This window comes from Neofelis nebulosa, chromosome 1 (assembly GCF_028018385.1).
Source record: "Neofelis nebulosa isolate mNeoNeb1 chromosome 1, mNeoNeb1.pri, whole genome shotgun sequence".
NCBI lineage: Eukaryota > Metazoa > Chordata > Mammalia > Carnivora > Felidae > Neofelis > Neofelis nebulosa.
The window spans coordinates 186,985,287-187,012,205 of NC_080782.1; the positions used below are offsets into that span (position 1 = coordinate 186,985,287).

At 34.7% G+C, this 26,919-nt stretch overlaps 1 long non-coding RNA gene and 1 other non-coding gene across 2 annotated transcripts in view; both read right to left on the bottom strand.

Annotated features, from left to right (window-relative positions):
- Positions 1-26,919, bottom strand: part of LOC131483769 (uncharacterized) — a 165,700-nt gene that overhangs the window by 120,580 nt on the left and 18,201 nt on the right. Inside the window, exon 2 of the long non-coding RNA XR_009247902.1 lies at positions 13,153-13,218. This is a non-coding gene — a long non-coding RNA (uncharacterized LOC131483769). The remainder of the gene's footprint in view (positions 1-13,152; positions 13,219-26,919) is intronic.
- On the bottom strand, positions 21,860-21,966 carry LOC131489359 (U6 spliceosomal RNA). Its single transcript, XR_009250500.1, has one exon. It is a non-coding gene; the product is annotated as a U6 spliceosomal RNA (small nuclear RNA).

Below are 26,919 nucleotides of genomic sequence, written 5' to 3' on the forward strand. Positions count from 1 at the left end.
TGTCTGCAATCCTCACCTCATTTCTGAGAAGCATTGGCTGGAAGTTCATCCAACCTAATCCTATTTGCATGCGTACTTATCTGATGACTTTAATTATATGATTTTAATGTTTTACCTAGCTTTCCCAGCTGTCTTTAGTGGGAGTATGATTCTATTGCCTACTACCTTCACTCAGGAGCAGAAATCTTACTAATGAGTTAAATGAGACAACTAGGTGGATTGTCATCAATCTTAATCTCTACAGTATTTGACACCATCTAGAAACCTGCTTTGCTCCAGTGATGCCTGTATTTCTTCAAATTCCTTTTTTCACCCTTATGATTAATTCTCTACTTATCTTTGTCAAGGAGCAGGAGAAATTGCTACTCCAAAATATGCCTGTAGGAGTCCAGGGCATACCACCCCCAAATATGCTTCTTTGGTATAATAATTATTTTCAGCTGTAGGTGCTTGAATAAGAGCAAATGCATTGACAGCCTTTTTCTGAACTTCCCTTATCTACCAAAAGTCAGATCCAAGGAACTCAATTGTCATAATAAATCCCTTCCCAGGGAGTTTCATCACATGAGAGGTGACTGAAAGTCAGTATCACACCAAAACTTTGTCACAAGCTATCACACTCCCATCTATTTTTCTACAAGACCCATTCATTTTTCCTAAACAAAACAAAACAAAACAAAACAAAACAAAACAAAACAAAACAAAATTTTTATTCTCTGGCAGGAGGCCTACATTTCCACTTCCCTTTCCATATTAAGATGGTATTCAAGTCTTAATTCTAAGGCATCTCAGGACGTCACTCATTTTTCCCTGGGTATCTCCCACGTATACATGCAGTATACATGTTAATAAATTTGTTTTTTCTCTATTTTAATCTATCTTTTTATCACAGGAGTCTCAGCTAATAACTCAGAAACGTAGAGAGAAAATTATCCCCCTCTGAACTCTCGAATGAAGGTTTCTATCCTTCACCCCTCTAATTCTTTCTTCATACACTTTATCCTTAGAGACTTCAGTTTGTGCCATGGCTTCATTGCACTTGTGAATGTTTATGATGCTAAATCTACATGTTCCATCCACATATCTCTTTTTGGGTATCTCAATTTTACTGAAAATGTATATTTCTAAACTCAACTCATCATTCATCTTAAATTTAATCCATTTCCTGAATCCTCTATGTCAGTGAATACCATCTACAGAATAGTACTTTGTCATACCCCTACTTATTTCTACCCTTCAGTTATTCAGGATCCCACTCAAAGTTGTTAATATTGTGATTCACTGGACAAACAAATACTAGTGAACAATGTAAATGTGTTACATGTCACTTCAAATAATCAAAATTAAACTAGAAAGGAGTATATATATATATATATATATATATATATATATACCCTTTATAAGGATAAGGTTTCTAAATTATGGCACTTACTTATTTTTCATTTTGGAATCTGGATCTCTATAAGGCCCAGGCCATGGGATCCATAGGAACTTCTCTGTATTTATATGGAATGTATCTCTTGCTTCTCTCACACATCTTATAAAGAAGTCCAAGGTACTTTTCTAAATATTTATTACCATAAATATATGTCCTAGAGGAAAACATGTCTAGTAGAGAGGAGGAAGTATTAAGAATTTTGCAAACTAACATAATGAATTACAGACTGGGGGGGTTGACATAATAATAAAATAGCATGAAAATGTATACTGATATTCTTGTCATGCAAAAACTTCTGGAAGTTCCTATTCTTCAAAAGGATAGACATTTATTAACAACATCAATAGGCTCAAACCAGTGCCTACAATTGACTTAAATTTGGGGGAGTAAATGAAACAGAGTCATCAATATTTATTAATCTACCATTGATCTACAAGATGCCTCAGTCTTTTCCACTTATAAAACTAAAAAACAATATATAAAATATGTGACAGGAATAATCTCACATGCATTTTTGAAATCTTTGTGGAAGTACAAATTGTTAATATATCTCCAGACATGCAGCATTTTAATTTATTATTTCTGTAGTAAATTGGACCTCTAAAACTTTCCATTTAGACCATCCTATTAGCATAAGACTTCTACCATAGGGTGGAAGCTAACATGGGATTTGGCCACTTGAATTCCAAAGTAATGGCAAGAGCTGAAGAAATAATCACAGTATTTTAAAAGTGAACTGCTCCCAACACAAAGTGAGTTTTGTTAGAATATCTTTTATTATCTGGTGCCCATAAACTCCCACTCAGATTGGCAGTTCAACGTGGTAGGTTAGGGTTCATAGGAACTAATGTTAGCTCAGAGTCAGCATTTAATCCTCTTTGAAAAGTTTGGCTATTTTTCTCCATTGTTCAACTGTATACATTAAATATTGTTATAATAATTATTTAGGAGAAAGAAGGTTCCGAAACACGTCATGATGAAAAGTCAGTCCTTTGAATCATTCTGCCTGGATATGAATTCAAATTTCATCACCTTATAATAATATAATATGACCTTGTCTAAGTAAACTAACCTCTTTCAGCTTGAGTTACCTTGTCAATATAGTGAATATGTCAATATCACCTGACCAACAGAGATTTTTCAATTAATTGAAATGATCTATAGGGGCACCAGGGTGGCTCAGTTGGTTAGGCAGCTGACTTAATTTTGGATCAGGTTATGATCTCATGGTTTGTGAGATGGAACCTTGCTTTGTGCTCTGTGCTGATAGCATGGAGCCGGCTAGGGATTCTCTCTTTCTCCCTCTCTCAATGCCCCTCCTCTGCTCATGCATGCATGTGCTCAGGCTTGCTCTCTCTCTCTCTCTCTCTCTCTCTCTCTCAAAATAAATAAACTTAAAAAATGATCTATACAGTTAACATACTATGTGACAGAATAAAGACTCAATACATGCCACCAGTAATAGTAATGGTCATTAATAATAATATGAAAATGTGATATCGACACTGAGTCTTAGTTAAAAGATCCCCCCTTCATGTATGCATTCCATTGATATCATCCACTTTCATCAAAAAGCTAATCCCCTTTCTTTGCTAATCTCTTTGTCTTCACATCTTTTATTATAAATAATCAAGCAGTTTCATTTTCTACTTTTGGAAATGGTTTTTTATGGAAGAGGACAATTGAACTGCAATTCTTTTAAACACATGTTTCTCTATTGTGAATGAAAGAATATATTTAGTGTGCAGTTCTTCTGGGTCAAAGATGGAGCTATTTCTTCTTCATCTAAATTTAACGTTTTTGGTCCAATCTGTCTCTTCTCAGCCCCCACGACCAAAGTGTAATTTTGTCTTTCATTATAGGCATTGTTAACAATTTCATTTGATCCCAACATTGTATTTATCTTGGATTTTGCTCTACCTCTAAAATGTAGTGGGCTAATTTTAGGACTGTACTGAAGGGTTGAAATGTGTTATTTCTAAATTTCCTCTTGCAGCAAATTTTCATGAATAATAGAATTTAGTATTCCTTCTCCATTATCTGGTTATAACCACTATTACAATACAGTATTCTTAGAAAAGTCTTTACATTTTAAAATCTGTTATATAAAGTCTCCAAAAAGTGATATAAATACACACTGTTCCAAGTTACTAACTTAAATCTACCTGAGATGACCTAGTTTTGTCATATTCTTAGTTTTAAAAAGGTAATATCTATAAATTTTGATCTTATGTAGAAATTACTGTAATATTCACCTACGTATAGACATTCTACTCTAAATATACTTTCAAATGGTCTTGTGAATGCTACACATATACGTAGGATTGTGTAAGCCGCACATCTTTCTGTGTAGAGGGAAATGCCTCTTTTCTTTCCATTTTCCCTTTTCCCATTCTTTTGGTCAACATCTCATATATTTAAACCTATAATCAGAGAATTTTCTGCTGCCAACACATCTGTGAGGAACAGTTGAAACATGCAAGAAGTATCCAAATTCAAATGCAATTCAAAAGCAAGTCAAGGGGACTACTCAGAATGTGAACATGAGTCATTAGAAAAAACATAAAAGCCTTAATTTAGGCAATTATTCATTATTAGGTATCTATAAAAATAATATTTAAGATAACAATCCCAATAATTTTTCAAAAATAGTACTGTGGCAAACACGTACAGATGCTTTATATTGCACTGACATTGCAGTTTGGTGGAGGAAAGGATGGCTACCTTACTTACATCATATACAAATACACACATATGTGCACACATACACACACACACACACACACACACACACACACACACATAATGACTGCATGACACCAATTGTTTATGCTTAAAAAGCAAAACTTTAAAACTTTTTTGTGGGGTCCAACAAGGGGATTGAACTACTACTCTGAGATCAAGACCCGAGCTGAGATAAAGAGTTAGACACTAAACTAACTCAGCCATACAAGCACCCCCAAACTTTAAAATTTCTACCACACAATATAGAGTAATATGTTTATCATATTGAAGTATCTTAGAATTTCTTAAGATAGTGTGACTTAAAGGAAAATATCTTACATACAAGTACATTTGAAATGGAATACTTCTATACATCAAAAGTCATCCTGCAGGGGCACATGGGTGGCTCAGTCAGTTGAGTGTCCATCTCTTGATTTTGGCTCAGGTCATGATCTCACAGTTGTGAGATCAAGCCCCACATCAGGCTCCATGCTGGGCGTGGAGCCTACTTAAGATTCTCTCTCTCCCTCTCCCTCTGCCCCTTCCTGCTCACACTCTCTGTCTCAAAAAGAAAGTCATCCTACAATGCAAATAGAAGATATTTTTAATATGGAAACTTTTTTTAATGTTTATTTATTTTGAGAGAGAGAGAGAGAGAGAGAGGGAGGGAGGGAGAGAACAAGCAAGCTGGGGAGAGGCACAAAGAGAGGGAGAGAGATAATCCCAAGCAGACTCCTGCAGATCATGATGCTGGGCTCGAACTCACAGAAAATGAGATCACGACCTGAGCCTAAATCCAAAGTTGGACACTTAATGAGCTGACCCACTCAGGTGCCCTTAAATATGGAAACTTCTAAAGATAAGAAACTAAAATATATAAACTTCCCTACACATTAAAATGAACAATAAAGCCACAATATGCAATTCATAATGAATTTGAGAAAGAAATGAAGTAGTAAAAATCATAAATGTTGCTGAACCTTACTAGAAATAAGAAAGATGCATATTAATACCACAACACAGTACCACAACATACTCACTACTTGACTTCTGCAAATAGTAATGAAGCTTAAGTGTTTATCGTTCCTTTCTTTTAAAATCTAATTCGTGCTCAGCTTACCATTTAGCAAACTATCTAGATACATTTGTTTATTTGTTTTAGTCACTGCATTGAGCCTACTCCTGAAGGATATAAACTGATATGATTGTGATCAGAAAAAATATTCTTGATATCAGCTCAGGTCCTAATCTCTCAGTTTGTGAGATCAAGCGCTACATTGGGCTCTGCACTGAAAGCACAGTATCTGCTTGAGATTCTCTCTCTCCCATGCTCTCTCTCCCTACCCTGTTCATACTCTCTCTCTGAAAATAAATAAATAAATATTAAAAAAAGAAGAGAAAAAATACTCATTGCAAAGTTCATGAAATTTTCAAGATTCATTATCTGATCCATTAAACAGTCTTTCTTGGTTAATCATCTATGTACACTTTAAAATAATGTATGTTTTGTAGTGGTTGTGAATATTGTATTATAAAAATGATTTAGGTCAATTTGGTTGATAGTCTTCAAATCTATGCCCTTGTTTGTTTATTTATTTGGCATTCAAATACTTTAATGCATATTATTATGTTCATATTTTAGAATATGAAATCAAAACAATGTTTTGCAGTTTATTAAGAACATTTTAATTTATAGGTTTCAAATAACTCAGTTTGCCTACAAATGAGAGAGAGTAAGGAGGTGGAAGTAAGCTTTTGTCCTCTGGGTTCACTCGTGCAGCTACATATCATTAGTCTATAGGCTTAGGGCTGGGCCCAGCTGCATTTATTTATTCTTGGTCTAGTAGTTTCAGAAATTACTGAGAGAGTGATATTAAAGTCTCCAGCTGTGACTATAAATTAGTCTATTTCTCCATTTAGATTTATCAAATTTTGTCTATTTTTAAAGGTCTGATATTAGTACAAATATATTTAAGACTATTATATGTTTCTGGTGAATCAAATCTTTGCCATTATGAAACGACCTTCTTTGTCTCTGATAATACTCTTTACAGCCACACCAGCTTTCTTCTGCTTTCTCTTCGCATGATATGTTTCCCCCTACTTTTAGCATTTTTGTTTTGAGACATAATAAATTCAGGTTTGCTCTTTTATTCAGCCTGACAACCTTTGTCTTTTTTTTCTTTCTTGGAGTACTTAATACATTTACACTTATGTAACCACAATATAATTGTTTTTTGTTGTTCTATTTCTTTTTAAATCCATTTTTCCCTTATAATTATTTCCTTTGAATTATTTAAATATATTTATCATTCTATTTAGATTTTTTTCTATTTTTCTATTTTGGCCAAAGACATTTTAACCATTGACCATAAAATTAGGTATATCCTCATTGAGACCATGTCTACTCTTTCCTTTCCACCTGCACAGCTTCCACTTCTTTTCCACCTGAGCAATAAATTTCAGCTACTTCAGCAGCCCACATCTCCAACCTCTTCAGTTTACATGTCACCTTCCTCAAGCAAAAGGTTGTGATGTCAGGGTGGCTTGCATTATTTGTTTTCCTTTTCTTAAGGCCAAAGTCTTAAAAAGAATTTTTTTTAAGTTTATTTATTGAGAAAGAGAGAGAGAGAGAGAGAGAGAGAGAGAGAGAAGTGAGAGGAGTAGAGAGAGAGGGACAGAGCCAGATACAGGGCTGGACCCCACACATGACCTGAGCCAAAACCAAGAGTCAGACACTAACCAACTGAGTTACATAGGCACCCCAAAGACTTTTGTTTATAGAGTTTTAAGTTTATTTATTTATTTTGAGAGACAGAGAGACACAGAGAGAGAGAGGGAGAATCCCAAGAAGGGTCCACACTGCCAACACAGAGCCCGATGTAGGGCTCAAACTTGTGAACTGTGAGATCATGCCCTGAGCCAAAATGAAGAGTTGGATGCTTACCAGACTGAGCGACTCAGGCACTCCAGGACCAAAGACTTTTACTTCTCTTTATATGATTGCTTGAAAACAATTAAACCATGTATTTTGTCCAGTTTCACAGACAGATGTTTATAGCAACAGGGCAAGTCAAGTACAAGTTACTATGTTATGGCTGGAAGAAAAACATTCTAGAACCTACTTTTAGAAGGATATTAATTATCAGTAGAAGAGGTTCTGACCCTACCCTGAAACCCAGATATTCACTATAATTATTCCAAGGGTGGGTTTGACAGGGGGGTGGGTGGTGGGGAGGAGGCCTGCCAGTTTCCATACAAACGTTTTTTTTTTTTTTTTTTTGCACCAAAGATACTCCTATCCCGTGGAGTATGTGCTACTGTTCGGTAAAAATCAGATGGCAGGGGTGCCTGGGTGACTCAGTCAGTTAAGCTTCCAACTTCAGCTCAGGTCATGATCTCACCATTAGTGAGTTTGAGCCCCACGTTAGGCTCTATGCTGACAGCTCAGAGCCTGGCTCCTGCTTCGGATTCTGTGTCTCCCTCTCTGTGTCCCTTCCACACTTGTGCTTTGTCTCTCAAAAACAAATAAAAACATTAAAATAAAAAAGAACATGGTGGGATATCTTTCATCACAACTAAGATTTTCTGCAGACACTTTTTTTTTTTTTTTTTTTTTTTTTTGCTTTCAGGTCACACTGAAGAGTACACAGTCCTTAAGTAATCCAGTAAAGGGATCATGAGAGGATGCCCATATATAGGAAATGTCACTGAAACCAAAGGACACCCATAAATTCTGTGTCTCCTCCTATAGGATGGGAGGTATAAGTGTAGCATCCTGTCTGTCATTTTAATTGAATATGTACTTTATTTAAATTTAACATAATCAATATTCTTAAGATTATTCATTCCAACCTTCTGTTTGCTTTTTATTTTTGGTTCCATTTTCTCATTCTGTCTTGTTTGCTTATTAGATCAATTATATTTCATATTCCACTTTACCTGTTCTATTTGTATTTCAGATAAATTTTTTTGTTTTATTCATTAATATTTTATGGGTTGGCCAGGGGATTAAATATTCATGCTGTCATCCTATCTATGAATATTATATCACTTGCAATATAACGTAGAATATAACCCCCTGATATTCCATTACCACTTGGCCTCTCCTTCTTTTGTGACCCTGACATTTCTATTGATTTCAAAGAAACTATTTCCATTTCAGCATCCCTATCATCATCTCTGAGATACAGAGCATGAGCACTATAAGAATGTTGCATTCTCCTTACAAAATCATTAGTTTAAAAGCTGGTGAGAAGTTCATTTAGGAATATTTTTAGATGGGTAAGAGAGTTCTATATAATATTTCCATTCCAACACTCTCATCTCTCTGGGACATCATCTATTTTATGCCAGGGAGAAGCTGACATTTCAAGCTCATTAACTATATGCCATCACTGAGTCCAAGTTCACTTTATCTTTAGCAGATTAGTAAAATTATTTGGCCTTCAACCAAGATATTGAAATTCTAATCCCTTGTAACCACTTCCATATTAATACAATAATCCTATTGGACCTTGATTTTTCATCCTGATATAACATCTTTAGCATATAATCTTATGTGTACTCTCTACTGACATTGTCCGGTTAGAACTTTCTACTCTTTCAGTGTAGTTTTCACCTCCATGAGCGTTCCATGTAATTCCCATGTGAACTATGTTGAATGCCATAGACTGAATGTCTGTGCCTCTCCCATTCATATGTTGAAATCCTAAACAAAATGTGGTAGTATTCGGAGATAGACCTTTGGGAGATAATTAGGTCACAGGGCAGAATCATCATGAATGAGATTAGTGCCATTATAAAACAGACCTCTTGCTCTTTCTACCATGTGAGCATCCAATGAGAAAAAAAGGAGAAGGGGTTCCTTCAGCAGAATCTGACCATGCTGGTACCGTAATCTCAAACTTCCAGTCTCCAGAACTCTGAGAAATACATTTCTGTTGTTTATAAGCCACATAGACTTTGATGCTTTGTTATAGCAGCCCAAAGACTAAAACATTAGGTATCCAACTTAATTCATGGAAACAGATGAGACACGTGCTGGTAGGATGTATCTTAAGGAGAATCAGCATCACTGCCTTGAGTATAATGCTTAAAAGATTTAAGGTAGACAAAAATAATTTCTTTAGATAAGTTTGAAAGAACTTTCTCCCATAGTTACAGAATTTGAGATAGATTTGTGGTTATAATTTCTTTGTTTCATCCATATCTACTCTGATGCCTCTATCCCATACTTTATCATCCCACTCCTTCTCCACTAGTATACTTCCTTATCTTGGGAAACCAGGGAAGGGTGAGCATTTATTTTGCACTGAATATATGGAACCCTCAGAATAATTCCACATGTAAATTTTGGTCACCATCACACCTTCTAGCTGCAAGAGGAGAAAGTAGAATGTGAAAAATCATCTGCCTAATGTCTTAATGTTCAGACACAGAAATGCATTAGTTATGTACATATGCATTTGTGAGAACTCATTGACATGCAACAACACTTCAGAGCCAAATAACTAAGAAAATACAGTCTAACTGAGCAAATACATGTAGAGTCCCCACTCTGTTACTCTGGAAGAAGGCATAACTACCATTTAGTCATGAATGTATATGGTAAATTCATATAATTTATGGGAATAATACAATCCAAAATCAGGAAAGTGGTTTAATAGTAAGAGGAAAGAAAAGAATAACATTGGAGTTAGAAACACTTGTTGTTTTAGGTGCATTTATATCTCATATTTCATATTTTAAGTGATGTATTAGTTTCCTATCACTGCTGTAGTTACAACAAATTTAGTGGCTTAACACAATACAAATGCATTCTCTTATAGTTCTGGAGGTCTTTAGTCTAAGAAAGATGTGGGCTGTGTTATGTTTCTTTCAGGGGTTGCAGGGGAAGAATTTATTTCCTTCACTTTTGCAGCTTTTAGATATCTTCTAAATGCATTTCTTGGTTCATGACCCTTCTTCTATCATCTAAGTGTATCACTCCAGCCTCTGCTTCTATTGTCCCATCTCCTTCTGCTTTTGTTGTTCTTGCCCCTTATATAGGCCATTCTTATTATATCAAACACACCTGGATAATCCAGGATAACTGTCCTACCTCAAGATTTTTTACTTAATTTCATCTGTAAAAGTCCCTTTTATTATAATAGTAAGATAACACAGTCTTACTTACTGAACACATTTTTACTATCTAAGATAACACATGGGAATTAGCATATAGATATTTAGGGGGACCTATTTTTTGGCCTATCACAATTGGTGTGATATTTATATATAATTACCTGATCTTGTTATATACCTTCATTACACTGTAACCATAGAGATGTCTTTAAAGGAAAATCTATAAATCAATGATAGCTTTGAAAGAATCCTAAAAAAAAATGAAGAAAGGAAAATAGAAACTAGCATAGTAATATTGATCATGCTGATGTTCAATTAACTCCATCAGATAAATTGTAGTATATACAATATGTAGCTAATTGAAATTAATTTAATTAATTTGCTAAAATTTAACATAAGCAGACTAAACATGATGGCATCTTATAAGAATTCCACCGTTGCCCTAGGGAAATTACCCAAAAAATTATCCAAATCAAGTAATGAAATGAAACCAAAAACTCCATTTTCAGGACAAGTGAGAACAAGCAACTATTCAAGCATTAAAAATTGGTGTGAGGGCAATTTAACTGAGTGTTAAATGAACTTTGGCTTCCTGAATAAAGCACAATTAGTCATGATATATTAAACTTTTTCCAAATATTGCTGGATGCTGTTTGCTAACATTTAATTGGAGGTGTTATATCTATGTTCTTGAATTATATTAAGCTATAGTTAACTTCTTATAGAGTCTTTGATTTGAAAAGCAAGGAATGCTGACCTAAAAAATATCGAGCTGGGCAGCTTTCCCTCCACTTTAATTTTTGGGAAGGTTGTGGGTAGAACTGGTATTATTTCTTTCTTGAGTATTTGCAAGAATGCACAAAGGGAACACAATATGAAGAAATATATGGAGAAGGACATATGGAAATGGGGGATTGGGCTGATGAATTTAGACGCCAAAGAAGACCAAAGATTTCCAGCAAACTACTAAAAGCTAGCAAGAGTTAAGGAAAGATCCCCTTACAGTTTCAGAGGGAACACCATCCTGCAATACACCTTGATTTTACATTTCTAGCCTCCAGAACTAGTGAATTTCTGTTGTTTGGAATCACCCCCAGTTTATGGTACTGTTCAATAACCCTAGAAAACTAATACAGAAGGCAAATGATAAAAAAATGAAAAGAAATATGAAAGGAAAGGAAAGCAGTAATATGTTCAAAAGTGGTGCATAATTATCCAAAGAGGAAGTAGAAATATCTCTTAATTATATAAAATAATATGATCAATTTCATTCACAGTAGGACAAATGCAAACTAAAATTGCATTCCATCCCATTTTTTTACTTTCCAGATTGGCAAAAACCTTAATATATCATAGCATGCTTAGTTGGCGAGCATATAGGGAAATAGGCATTCTCGTGGATTCTTGGAGGAAGTTTATAACACATCCATAGATATCATCTATGGCAATCTGTGCCACCAAAAAAAAAAAATAAAAATAAAAAAAAATAAAAAGGCCAAACACTTTGATCAAGAAATTCCACTTCCAAGAATTTATTCTACAGCTCTTCTGCACAGATAAAAATGAGTTACTTGCAAATTTTTTGTTTCCAGAAAAATACTGGTAATTATTTTAATGCCTATCAATAGAGGATTTGCTTAATGAGCCACTGTAAATCCTCAAAATGGCATAAGAAAACTCCATATGTATTGAATATAAAATGCTCTCCTAGATTCATATTTAAGAGAAAAAAGCAAGATTGGAATAATGTGGATGGTTTATTATCATTCATATTAAAAATAAGAAAATAGAAGTTTCTACATCTGTAAATATGTTTGTATATGTATATATGTGTGTGTATATATATATATATATATATATATATATATGTTTTATTTTATATGTATAAAACTTTTCCATAAGAAAAAAACATTAATGATATTTTTGGCCTACATTAATTTGTGTGGTTGAGGGAGAAGAATATGAAAAAGAATTTTGCTTTATCATTTTGTACATTTCAAATTTTGAATATTAATTTTGCTTCCTGAATAAATAAAAATTTAGAGAAAAATAAGATTTGATATAATTCAACACAATTTTATTAAGCATGATATCACGTAGAGTTATTTGGTTTAATTTTATTAGTGTAACAAATACTTAAATGGTACTCTCTCTATGCCAGTTACTGTTCTAAGACTTGTGGACTCTTGTGAGTCTGGTGATCGGCAGTCTACCAGAGTCACACAGTGTTGAGATGGGCATTTATCCAAATTGATGTTGAGAATTTGAAAATGAGAGACATTTGTTACTAGCAGCTAATAAGTAGGAGGGATACTGGTTTATTTTAAAGGATTACAAAAGTGATTAAAGTCCAATTTTTACCTTGAAGTTCTCACAACTTAATTTATTACTGAAGTGAACATTTATAACCTTAATTAGTAATGACTGCTCTATTCAGATTCTTTTGCTAGGTCTAACTTGTGAAATTGTGGCTTTTGGTTTATCTACTTACAGTAAATTATTAATGTTCAAATTTTGCTGGTTTTGTGAGTCCTCAAGCAACTAATATCCTTGGTGTTATATGTAGTTACCATTGCGTAAGATTATAGCTGATGATTCTTGATGAGATTCTTGTGTGTTTATATGTTTTGTTGAAAAGCATTGATGGCTGTATTCTGGACTACTTTTTTCAAAGGTATTCATATAGTAAAAGGACTTGGAAGTTAGAGATATTGTCTTCTTCTGGGATGGAAGGCAGATGGTTTTCTAACCAGGATTATAAAGACAGTATCTTCCTTCAGAGCAAAGGTTGGACAGACAGTTACCCCCTTATAAACAACTACCCCCTTATAACACTGGGGTTTCTTTTGACCAGGATTCCTCACCTGTGACACAAACCACCATGTGTGCAGCATACAGTAGGCCTTCTTCTGCATCTTCCACTATGGGAGCTAGGGGACAAGAGAAAACAGAAGCAAATATTAAGTTCAGACCACCTGCCATGCTGTTACTCTTGACTCAGGAGTCTCCAGTCTTCTGCTAACATCTATGAAACTGTGGCAAGCTAAACTGTTTGACTGCAAAATTTTTTTTAGTTGTTTCTAAAGAACTACTCCTGCATTTTGTTTGTTTTAGCAACAGTACTTCTGGATACAAGATATAGACTTCTATTATGACAAATAATTATACACTTTACTTATTTTTCTAACAAAGGATCTAGGCAAACCTTAAAATTTTGTGTATAGTCATAAAAATATTAGAGATGCACATACTACACATGTTAATACTTATTACTTCAAAAAATCATGTGATATCTTTAAAAAGAAATAACATGATTGATGAACTGTACATATGCCTATCTTTCATATGCTCAAGCAACTAAACTAATTTAATTTGAAAAAAAAAATGGGTTTAAAGCCAAAGAAACATTTTTGCTTTCCAATCATTTATTTAAAAATTTATAATGCTAAGATTACCGGATTCACTGTATGGATTCTTATTCATAAGTCAATTTGTGAATAAGAATAAAATCATTAAGCTAGTGTGCTTATATTGATGTTATAAATTAAAGCCATGTGTATGTATATACATGGTAAATATATAATTTGGGGGAATCTGTATATTTAAAATATTTGCTGGTTTTAAGAAAGAATGTATGTTTCATAATGGAATTCAGCTGTATGCTATAGGAGTTGCAATATATTTTGTTTCTAAGACCTCTGCTTTTAAGAACTAATCTAAGAATATAATTAAAAACAAATAATGATGTAAATAAAGTATTATATATCTGCAACAGGAAAAATTATATAAATTCTGTATATCTCACAATGAAAATATTATAAAAATATACATATTTTAATATCTGATTCTATTGACTAGTATTACTACTAAATTATGTGTGGTTTTTTCAATTTTTCTAACTCATTTCATTACGCTTACATATTGTTTGTATTAATAAAAACAAAACAAAAATAAAAAAATTATCTCCTGCAAGTCTAGAACATAATATATACAGAATTTTTATAATTTATAGAACAAAGATAATCCTTGGCTAATTTAATTTCTTGTTATAGAAATAGGCAGAGAACTGATAATACTTTAAAACTTCCTAGAAGTATCTAAGAATATAATGAATTCAAATAGGATGAAACAGCCTCACACTTACATGAAAAAAGTTGATTTATCTGATGGAGTTTATGTTTCTGTGTCTACCTTGCTCAAAGGTAATCCGAGCAAGTCTCTATAGCAAGTCTCCCTAAAAATAGGGATACCAATTAGTATATTTTTCATCCTCATCAAACTGGATGTTAAGAAAATCATAAATGTTTGCCTCCATGCAGAGAAAGGAAGAGAGAATAGCCTGAAGTTAATCCACTTAAGTCTACAAATCCATCATTATATAGTTTCATTTTATGTTATTGGAAGTAGAATGTAATATGCTGAGACTAGAAAATTTAGACTTTAAAACCTTTACAAATGAAGTAGTGGGAAAAAAACTGCCATTTATTTTTCCCAGATTTATTGAGGTATGATGGACAAATAAAAATTGTGTACATTTAAGGTGTTCAACATGATGATTTGATATTCTTATACATATTGAAATAAATACCAGAGTCAAGGTAATTAACATATCCCACATCCATTACTTCACATAGGTACCTGTGTGGGTTTGGGGTGGGGGATGAGAATGCTTAAGGTTTATTCTCAGCAAACTTCAGATACATAATATAGTATTAACTGTAGTCTCCAGGCATTACATCAGATCCCTGGAACTTACTTATTTTATAACCACCACTTAAATTTGAAAGCAGGTTTTTTTGTGTTTTTGTTTTGTTTTTTTTTTTTTTGACAGAGAGAGAGCATGAACGGGGGAGGGCCAGAGAGAGGGAGACACAGAATCTGAAACAGGCTCCAGGCTCTAAGCTGTCAGCACAGAGCGCAACGCGGGGCTCGAACTAAGGAACCGTGAGATCACGACCTGAGCCGGTCAGACGCTTAACCAACTGAGCCACCCAGGTGCCCCTGAAAGCAGGTTTTATCTCTATACTATAAGTAACACACTTCAATTTATTGTAGACAATTCTTTGTTTTAGAAAATTATCAGAATGGATTCTTTAACCATGGAATGTCTATTCATCAGGTATGAATTTACCCTTAATATAAATCTGAGGGGGAACATATGAAACAACAGTCTCAGAAATTCTAGGCTTTAGCATCCAGTTGACAAAGTATGGCATGGATGTGCAGGAAGCCTTTTTCTAAGTAATTCTTTACTGAAACCAAAGCATCTTGTACCTTGAAGTAGATCACATGAGAAGAACCATGGTCTGGGAGACAGGGTGACTTTGTCATGGCATCAAGAAATGATGGCAGGAAGAAACAAAATAAATGGAATATAACAGGAAAACATGGTAGAGAATGCTTGCTAAATTGGATATCGATATAATGGGATTGTTTGTGAACCCTGAAGTGTCTGTTGAGTAAAACTCTAGGGTATTATGTAAGAGCAAGGGGTAAAGGTTTAGTTAATCTACGTTAGTAGAGTCTTTCATAGTATCTTTTTATTTTATTTTACTTATTTATTCTAAAGTTTATTTATTTTGAGATGGAGAGAGAGAGAGAGGGCATGTGTGCTGGGAGGGGCAGAGAGACAGGGAGAGAGAATCCCAAGCAGGCTCCCCACTGTCAACACAGAACCAGATGCAGGGCTCAAACTCACAAACCATGAGATCATGACTTGAGCCAAAAATTGAGAGCTAGACGCTCAACAGACTGAGCCACCCAGGTGCCCCACTATCTTTCTATTTTAAAACCTGTACAAACAACTTTAGACTTAAATAAAGTAGATAGAATAGTATTATGAACTTAAATATATCCATCATCTAGATTCAACACCCATGGATATTTCTCTCTCTCTCTTCCCCCTCCCTCCCTCTTTTTCCCCCCTAAAGTGTCTCAAAAATGATTTCTCAGACATCTTGACTTTTTGCAAATATCAAGATCCATCCCTTAGAGATTTAGATTCAATTGATCTGATCAGCGACAATGGGCAGTGATATATATTTTAAAATCTCCTCACATAATTCTAATATTTAACCAGAGTCAGAGTAGTACCCCAATTTTTATCTGTTGTGTGAAGAGAGTATTGGATCTGAATTAAGGAGACCTAGGTTCTAGTGTTGAATAATATTTCTATGAAATTAAATAAATTAAATGACACTTTCCAGCAAGTACTTCATATTTTGGAGGATACATTTCTTTGGATATATATTTTAAAAAAGGGATGTCTAATACATGGCCCTTGTAATACTCTACACCTTTAAAACTATGATAGTTTTAATCTATGAAGTAAAATCAAAGAACAGTTCCATTTCACAGAGGTTTAATTTCCAGGAACTAAAAAACAAAGAAACGCAATACCCTCTACAATATATTTTGTTAAATTCTCATTCCATAATGTGTGACTATTTAGGTACTAACTGAAAATAGCAAATATGCTTTTCAAATTTTAGGAATACTTTCTCATTATTTCAGTGTATTAAAATGAAAACTTATTTTGTTCTTGTAAAGTGAAACACATGAACGTCTAGAAGTTTCTTTTTTTAACTTTTTTTTCTTAAATAACCTTGTTATTTAAAAACACTGCCCTTGTTTTAAAAAAACCTGCCCTTGTTTTCCATCTCTCAAATAATTCTAAGTGCTTTACAAATATTAACTCAACTAACTCTTTGAGCACCTCTACAAGGCAGGTACTCTTATCTGCATTTTACAGATAAAAATTCTAAGTCTCAAAGAATTTAATTAACTTGCCCAACATCACACTTCTGGTAAAGAGGACATCTTGACTAATACAGGATTTCCAATTTTGGTAATAATATTTTAACTGTTAAAGTTTCAAATTGTATACTATATCATCAGTGGTTTGGTCAAAAGAGTACATATATTTTTTCAAATTGTAAATTTATGAGCATAACAAAACGATCTGGATATTATGCTAATCAATATTAGAATTATCATTCTTATTTTGTCTTAATATATATATTTATTCTGTGGATATAAAATATGTATAATTAAGTTAGAAGTAAGTTACTAAATAAAAATTTCTGGAACACTGTGATCTTCTAACTGCAAAAGATATATCCTTAGAAGTATATATATATTTTAAAAATTATTTAATAATGTAAGAATAATTACCATAATAAATATAGATTTTCTCCAAATATCCTTATTTGAGTTCTAACCATAACAAAGTCAGCATTGTACAAAGTCTCACCAGTAATTCAAAATGACTGAATTCCAAACTAATAATGGACTTCAAAAAGAGCATGTTCTCCATGTAGGAGAAAATGTCGTTAGTTAATATGTTAACCATGAAGAACACTTTTTGTTAACACAAAGCCCTTTATTACTCCCTTGTTAGAACAAGGGAATTTTGAGTCAGAGAATACCACACGGGAACTGATCTTTTCAGAATGTTTCAGTATAAGCTGATTTGAGACTTTCAAATTACAAGTTTTTTTTTTTTTTTTAAAGAAGATATTTTTCATTAGCTTGCTTGGTTCTAAGTTAATTCTTTATTTCTTCATATGGCTTTAAAGCTTTTATTCTGCCTTTTTAAAAAAATCTTCAGATAGCTATTTAATTGTGTGTAAGTGACAAAAATTTCTAAGTGTATTTAGTTAACAAGCGACATTTAGTTGCCTAGAATGTAGTGAATAGTTTATTTTAAAATAATCAGGTCAAAGAGTAAAGAAAAAAAATCAGTGATGACATATGTTACCTGAGTACCTTTACAGGGATACAGGTCTTTAAAGCCACTAATGGAGGATACTCAGTTTAACAAAACCTCTGCCAACTTCTTAGACTGTCTGTTAGGACAGCATTTTCTGTACAGTATTTCCTCATGTTAGACTCATTTGTAGAAGGAATCCTGCTGCTATGCTTCCCTCTAGAATCCTTGACCTTTTATTGAACTTCAGTGAGTTACTGCCATCAAATGCCTATTGCTATTTAGAACAAAGCATATAGAGGACACAAGTATGGATCAAGGGAACTCCAAATATGGTATTTCACAATTATATCCGAAGTGAGCTGAAACAATGTAAAATAGCAATTTTATTTTAATAGAGAATATTGTTAGAGAAATTATATTAATTCTGTAATTACACAGTAGTATCATCTATATGCTTTGTGCTTTAAAAATAAAATCGGAATTATAATATTCACAAAAGCAAAGATAGCCATTCTAGTAAGTATTAGGAATATAAAAAGACATTTGAAGCTGACCTTGTGTTAAGGAAACACTCTCAGATTTGAGAGTTCTGCTCAGCAAGTTTCCTTGCACCTTGATTTAGTGCTCTTAAGAGATCTGTGACTAGCGGATTGCTCACCACAAGACTCCCTAATTTGTTCCAAATTATCACAATTAAGGAAGGAGCCTTAAAGCTTCCATCATTACACAAAAGCTGCATTTGGTCTCATAGTATTCTGCTTTGGCATTATAATTAGATAGTTTTAGGGTGTTTCATTCCCTTTGAAAAATTAAAACTGGAGTAATTGGTCAAGAATTGCAAACCTATATTTAAGACATTATTCTACTCTTGGGTTATCAGAGTTTAGTAATTGTGTCACAAAATTTAAAATAACAATTATTGCATTTCTAAATGGAAACAGCTGATCATAGAACACATTCTATGCTTTAAGTTGAACATAAACCAAACACTAAATAGTATTTACAAATAATTTTTAAAACATAGATTTAGAGAGCAAAGAATGGAAAATTCATCAATAACTTTTAAATGCTTGTTAGTTTATCTCAGAAAATACTCGACCAATAACTGCACTTAAAAGAATTTGTATTAAGAAACTGATCAGAGCAGTACACAGAGGGTGTTCAACATTATGTACAAAATGCTCATAAAAGCCTTATTTATAATATGCAAATTGTAGAAATCTAAATGTGCAAAAACAGGTAAATGAAGTTTAATGAACTGTATTATAAAATGCTATAGAGACAATATAAAAAGTAACAATTCAGGGGCGCCTGGGTGGCTCAGTCGGTTGGGCGGCCGACTTCGGCTCAGGTCATGATCTCGCGGTCCGTGAGTTCGAGCCCCGCGTCGGGCTCTGTGCTGACAGCTCGGAGCCTGGAGCCTGTTTCGGATTCTGTGTCTCCCTCTCTCTGACCCTCCCCCATTCACGCTCTGTCTCTCTCTGTCTCAAAAATAAATAAAAGTTTAAAAAAAAAAAAAAGTAACAATTCAGACTTTGAAGAATATTTTACAGAATAAGAGTTTGCTTCTGTATTTCAAAGGTAGTACAGTATTATCCTAATTAAAAAATATTAAATATTAAATTTATTTTTTTAATATATGAAATTTATTGTTAAATTGGTTTCCATAACAACACCCAGTGCTCATCCCAAAAGATGCCCTCTTCAATACCCATCACCTACCCTCCCCGCCCTCCCACCCCCCATCAACCCTCAGTTTGTTCTCAGTTTTTAAGAGTCTCTTATGCTTTGGCTCTCTCCCACTCTAACCTCTTCTTTTTTTTTCCTTCCCCTCACCCATGGGTTTCTGTTAAGTTTCTCAGGATCCACATAAGAGTGAAAACATATGGTATCTGTCTTTCTCTGTATGGCTTATTTCACTTAGCATCACAATCTCCAGTTCCATCCACGTTGCTACAAAGGGCCATATTTCATTCTTTCTCATTGCCACGTAGTACTCCATTGTGTATATAAGCCACAATTTCTTTATCCATTCATCAGTTGATGGACATTTAGGCTCTTTCCATAATTTGGCTATTGTTGAGTGCTGCTATAAACATTGGCTACAAGTGCCCCTATGCATCAGTACTCCTGTATCCCTTGGGTAAATTCCTAGCAGTGCTACTGCTGGGTCATAGGGTAGGTCTATTTTTAATTTGGGGGGGAACCTCCACACTGTTTTCCAGAGGGGCTGCACCAGTTTGCATTCCCACCAACAGTGCAAGAGGGTTCCCGTTTCTCCACATCCTCTCCAGCATCTATAGTCTCCTGATTTGTTCAGTTTGGTCACTCTGGCATGAGGTGATATCTGAGTGTGGTTTTGATTTGTATTTCCCTGATGAGGAGCGACGCTGAGCATCTTTTCATGTGCCTGTTGGCCATCTGGATGTCTTCTTTAGAGAAGTGTCTATTCATGTCTTCTGCCCATTTCTTCACTGGATTATTTGTTTTTCAGGTGTGGAGTTTGGTGAGCTCTTTATAGATTTTGGATACTAGCCCTTTGTCTGATATGTCATTTGCAAATATCTTTTCCCATTCCGTTGGTTGCTTTTTAGTTTTGTTGGTTGTTTCCTTTGCTGTGCAGAAGCTTTTTATCTTCATGAGGTCCCAAGAGTTCATTTTTGCTTTTAAGTCCCTTGCCTTTGGGGATGTGTCAAGTAAGAAATTGTTGTGGCTGAGGTCAGAGAGGTCTTTTCCTGCTTTCTCCTCTAGGGTTTTGATGGTTTTCTGTCTCACATTCAGGTCCTTTATCCATTTTGAGTTTATTTTTGTGAATGGTGTAAGAAAGTGGTCTAGTTTCATTCATCTGCATGTTGCTGTCCAGTTCTCCCAGAACCATTTGTTAAAGAGACTGTCTTTTTTCCATTGGATGTTCTTTCCTGCTTTGTCAAAGATGAGTTGGCCATACGTTTGTGGGTCTAGTTCTGGGGTTTCTATTCTATTCCATTGGTCTATGTGTCTGTTTTTGTGCCAATACCATGTTGTCTTGATGATGACAGCTTTGTAGTAGAGGCTAAAGTCTGAGATTGTGATGCCTCCTGCTTTGGTCTTCTTCAAAATTACTTTGGCTATTTGGAAGCCTTTTGTGGTTCCATATGAATTTTAGGATTGCTTGTTCTAGCTTTGAGAAGAATGCTGGAGCAATTTTGATTGGGATTGCATTGAATGTGTAGATAGCTTTGGGTAGTATTGACATTTTGACAATATTTATTCTTCCAATCCATGAGCACGGAATGTTTTTCCATTTCTTTATATCTTCTTCAATTTCCTTCATAAGCTTTCTATAGCTTTCAGCATACAGATCTTTTACATCTTTGGTTAGATTTATCCCTAGGTATTTTATGCTTCTTGGGCAGTTGTGAATGGGATCAGTTTCTTTATTTGTCTTTCTGTTGCTTCATTATTAGTGTATAAGAATGCAACTGATTTCTGTACATTGATTTTGTATCCTGCAACTTTGCTGAGTTCATGTATCAGTTCTAGCAGGCTTTTGGTGGAGTCTATCGGATTTTCCATGTATAATATCATGTCATCTGCAAAAAGTGAAAGCTTGACTTCATCTTTGCCAATTTTGATGCCTTTGATTTCCTTTTGTTGTCTGATTGCTGATGCTAGCACTTCCAACACTATGTTAAACAACAGCGGTGAGAGTGGACATCCCTGTCGTGTTCCTGATCTCAGGGGGAAAGCTCTTACTTTTTCCCCATTGAGGATGATATTAGCTGTGGGCTTTTCATAAATGGCTTTTATGATCTTTAAGTATGTTCCTTCTATCCCGACTTTCTCAAGGGTTTTTATTAAGAAAGGATGCTGAATTTTGTAAAAATATGAAACGCTTCACGAATATGCATGTCATCCTTGCGCAGGGGCCATGCTAATCTTCTCTGTATCGTTCCAATTTTAGTATATGTGCTGCTGAAGCAAGCACTTAAATTTAATACATTTATAGAAACGTAAAAGAAACAGAAAAATGATGAACAATTTCTTTGCATTGTGTGATTAATGGATTTTTTTGTTTTTAGTCTATTTATTTTCTCCTCTCTCCAAATCTTCAATTAATATTCTTCAATAATTTAAAAATATGCAACTATAAAATGTAGTTTACATTTTACCTTCTCTACTTATATTGTTTTTAAACATAAAAAGAAAAATGGGGTGCCTGTGTGGTCAGTTAGTTGAACATCCAACTCTTAATTTTGGCTCAGGTCATGATCTCACAGTTTTTGAGACTGAGCCACAGGTCATGCCCCCTGCTAACCCTGCTCTCTACTCCTCCCCCACCCATGCTCTCTGTCACTCTCAAAAATGAACTGACAAACAAGCAAACAAACAAACAAAAAGAAAAGTGCTGGGTTTATGCACTAAAAACTTCAATCTATGATTGTTTATATTTATATAAGCAGTCACACCTTTTAGTTTTTAGTGCCTTACTCCTCATATGTTTATGCCACATTTACATTTAGATATTGTCCTCAACTTAATTTGTAAAATCACTGAAGGATTAAGATGATGTATCAATGACCACAAGTACCAGATTTTTAATGTCTGAAGTTAGCTATCTCATTTTAATATCAAATTATAAAGTGCAATACATAAATGTTGTTGTCAAAGTAGCTTGTATTTCAGATTCCAGTTCTGTCACTTAACATATAATACAGGGAAAATTAAGTGAACTTTACAAAACCTCAGTTTACTTATCTGTAAAATGGGAATTTTTACAGATAGTAAAAAATACAGATAGTAGGATTCTTAAAGGGTTAACAAACCTACTATACAGTTTGTGTGTTCGTGTGTGTGGGTGTGTATGTGCAATAAAGAGAAAAAAATACATTCATTTTATATATTAGTCAGAGTTCTCCAGAGAAACATAACCAATAGAACGTATGTACATATAGAGAGAGTGAGAGAAAAAAACATTATTTTAAATAATTGGTTTTCCTGATCATGGAAAGTTCGTGAGTTGAAAATCTGATGGAGGGAAACAAGCAGGCTGGAGAACTCAGGAAAGTGTCCAAAGGCAGAGCAGTTGGAGACCCAGGAAGCGTTAATGTTGCAGGTAAAGTCTGAAGACAGTCCTGACAGAACCCACTCTTGCTCAGGGGAAGGAGCGAATTCTTTCATTCTATTCAGGCTTTCAACTAATTGGATGAGACCTACCAGCATGTGGAGGGTGGTCTGTTTCACTCAAACTCCACTGATTTAAATATTAATTTCATCCAAAAACACCGTAACTGAAGCATCCAGAATATTTGACCACGTATCTAAAGGCACTGTGGCTCAGCCAAGTTGACACATAAAATTAAGCATCACAGTTCATACGTAACATGTTTCCAAGTACATAACTATAGATATTTTTAATATTAGCTTGTCAAACTAACTTGGTAATCAGCTTTATAATTGGACTTGCTTCAGTAACCATCACTAAAATGACATAAAGCTATTTCATAAGTACTAGAAATAGAAGGATATATATCCTTTAAACAAGAGAAAGAAAGAAAGAAAGAAAGAAAGAAAGAAAGAAAGAAAGAAAGAAAAGAAGAAAAGGAGGGAGGAAGACTAAAGAAATTCACAGTAAAGTGCTTCCTGAGTAGCAGTTTATGAAAGGTAAGTTTTCTGATATTTACAAGTGAAGTTCTTTATTTTGTTTTTCACACTTCTTTTTTAGCTTCCTATGATGTTGAGAATTCCAGTGCAATTCCCATTATTGCTCCATTGTCATTTGTGTTTGCCTCCTCCCCCGCAGCCCACAGACACTTACAGCATCTTATGATCACAGGCATTCTGATATTTTCAATGGGATTTCTTGAAATGGATTTTTTTCTCCTGCAGTGTTCTGAGTTTCTATCAATCTGGAAAAGCATGAGTCTTTTCCTTGGGAAATTTTCTTGTATTATCATAATGAACATTTTTATCTTTCCTTTATCTCTGTCATTCTTTCTGTAAATTCTATCATTATAATGCAGATGTTATGCTTTTTGAATCGATCCTACAAGACATGTCTCATTCATCATTCCCTTATATTTCATTTTACTGTCTTGGAGATTTCCTGAGGTTCAGTCTACAATTCTGTTACTAAAGGTCCTTTAATTTCAGTCCTGGACTTTCATGAGGCTTGGGGCAAAAGTAAAAATGGAGACCTAAATACAATATGCCTCAGTATAAAAAACTGTCAGTCATGCTAACATACTCTGAAAAATACGTTATGTCCTCCTACCTTAAATATATATATACATGTATACACACACACACACACACACACATCTTCATGAAACCTGGGTGGCCATATTAAAATTTAGAATTCTCAAATTCCTTGGAATTCCATGTCAAGATATAATGGTATATAGGGATAACTCTGTTCCTCCTACCACCTGACCCCCCTCTCTGCATGCACCCACCTGTTTCACACATTCTAGTGCTACACCACATGCATGCAAACATGTCTGCTACCACATCCAGGTTCAATCTATACTTTTTACAAACAGCTGCCCCTGGCCACCCTTGGGCCTAGTGGAGCATACACTGGTATCATGGTCCATACTCAGAAAAAATGTAACAAAGACCTGGAAAGTAGACCCATAGCCATTTGTGCAGGGCATTTCAAAGTCCCAGTTACATGAAAGTTTGCAGTGGGGTCTTGGGTTCTAGATAGGCACAAGTTTGCTCACTGAAAATTGTCATCCTAGAAAGAATTACAATGAACTAAGGCCAAAACAGAGTCTTCTAAAATATGGGACCAGAATAGGGTGGCCTGGCATTACAGATAACTTTCAAACAATAAAAAAATGTCAGTCAAGTACCATAGAAAAACTTACAGACCTACTACCACCCATGCCAGCCAAAGTCAAATAGGGTATCTATATTTCCACACTCCTGAGGCTCTAAAGATATGGTCCAACACATTACCCTCCTTTAAGGTAGTGTCAGAGGATAGGTAGGAGGCTAGGGATAATGAGCTCCCCGTCCCCAACCCACAATGTTAGTGGGGTCCATGTGGAGAGCTTGGGTTTCCAACCCAACCTAACAATATGAGACTTTCCTGTGTTCAAATTTCAATTAAAAAATTTCATATCAAGAATCAAAATGATTTCAAGTCAAACAAAAAATAGATAATAGATACAACATCAAGGTGGCAGATTTTGGGAATTTTCTGTCAACCATTTTATAACACAAATGTAAAAATGTCTAAATAACAATTATGAACATACGTAAAACAAATGAAACAATAGAGACTCGAAAAGCTAATACAACATTTCAGTGAAGAAATAGGAGAAATAAAGAAGAACCCAATGGAAAATCATGTAACTTAAAAATGTACTAACCAAAATAAAAAAGCTCAGATGATTAACTCAACAGCAGAATGAATTATAATGAGGAAAGCATGAGTAACTGGAAGATGAAGCATTATAAATTATGTAATATGAACAGAGAGGGCAAAAAAAAAAATAAAGAGTTTCAGAGATATGTATCATCCTTAGTCCATTAGGGCTTCTATAACAGAATACCATGAACTGGGTGGCTTCTAAACAACAGAACTTTATTTCTCACAGTTCTGGAGATTGGGATGTCCATGATCAGGGCACCACCAGATTCAGTGTATAAGGAGAGCTCACTTCCTGGTTTATGGATGGAATTCTTTCCTCTGTGTCCTCACATGACAAAAAGGGTGAGGGAATTCTATGGGGTTTCTTTTATAAGAGTACTAATCACTTCCCAAAATTCCTACCTCCTGATACCATTATGTTGGAGATTAGTATTTCAATATATGAATTTTGGGGGACACACACAATCTATAGTAGGCACTATAAAAAAATCCAACATTTGTGCCATTGCAGCCCTGGATAGAGAAAATAAAGTGGACAGAACTGAATCCATGCTGAGACATATCATAATAACATTTCTAAAAACTAAAGACATGGGGCGCCTGGGTGGCGCAGTCGGTTAAGCGTCCGACTTCAGCCAGGTCACGATCTCGCTGTCCGTGAGTTCGAGCCCCGCGTCAGGCTCTGGGCTGATGGCTCGGAGCCTGGAGCCTGTTTCCGATTCTGTGTCTCCCTCTCTCTCTGCCCCTCTCCCGTTCATGCTCTGTCTCTCTCTGTCCCAAAAATAAATAAAAAACGTTGAAAAAAAAATTTTAAAAACTAAAGACAAAGGAATAATCTTTGAAGTGGCCAGAGATAATGACATTTTGCCTATAGAGAAATATTTTTGAAAGACAGCATATTTCTCATCAGAAAACACGGAGGGCAGAAAGAAGTGACACAATACATTTCAAGTACTTGAAGAAAATAACAGAAACCTAACTCAGCAAAAATATCCTTCAGAAAGGGAGTGGAAAATTTAAAAATTCTAATATGAAGGAAAAGATAAATTGTTGTCTGCAGATCTGTGCTATAAACAATGGATAAAGGAAGTTTTCTAAACAGGGGGGGAAACAAGAAAGAACCTTAGAAGGGCACCTGGGTGGCTCAGTTAAATATCCGACTCTCAATTTCGGCAGAGATCACATCTCATAGTCATGTGAAAGCTAAATGTGAGACAGGATACCATCAAAATCCTACAGGAGGACACAGCAACCTCTTTGTCCTTGGCTGCAGGAACTTCTTACTAGACATTCTCCAGAGGCATAGGAAGTAAAAGCAAAAATGAAGTACTGGGGCCTCATCAAGATAGAAAGCTCTGCACAGTGAAGGAAACAATCAACAAAACCAACTTGTGGAATGGGAGAAGATATTTGTAAATAACATATTGGATAAAGAGTTAGTATCCAAAGTCTATAAAGAGTTTATCAAACTCAATACCCAGCCCCAAAACAAACAGTTTTTGTTTTTGGGGGTGGGTACAATAATAACAGTCCAGTGAAGAAATAGGCAGAAGACATGAA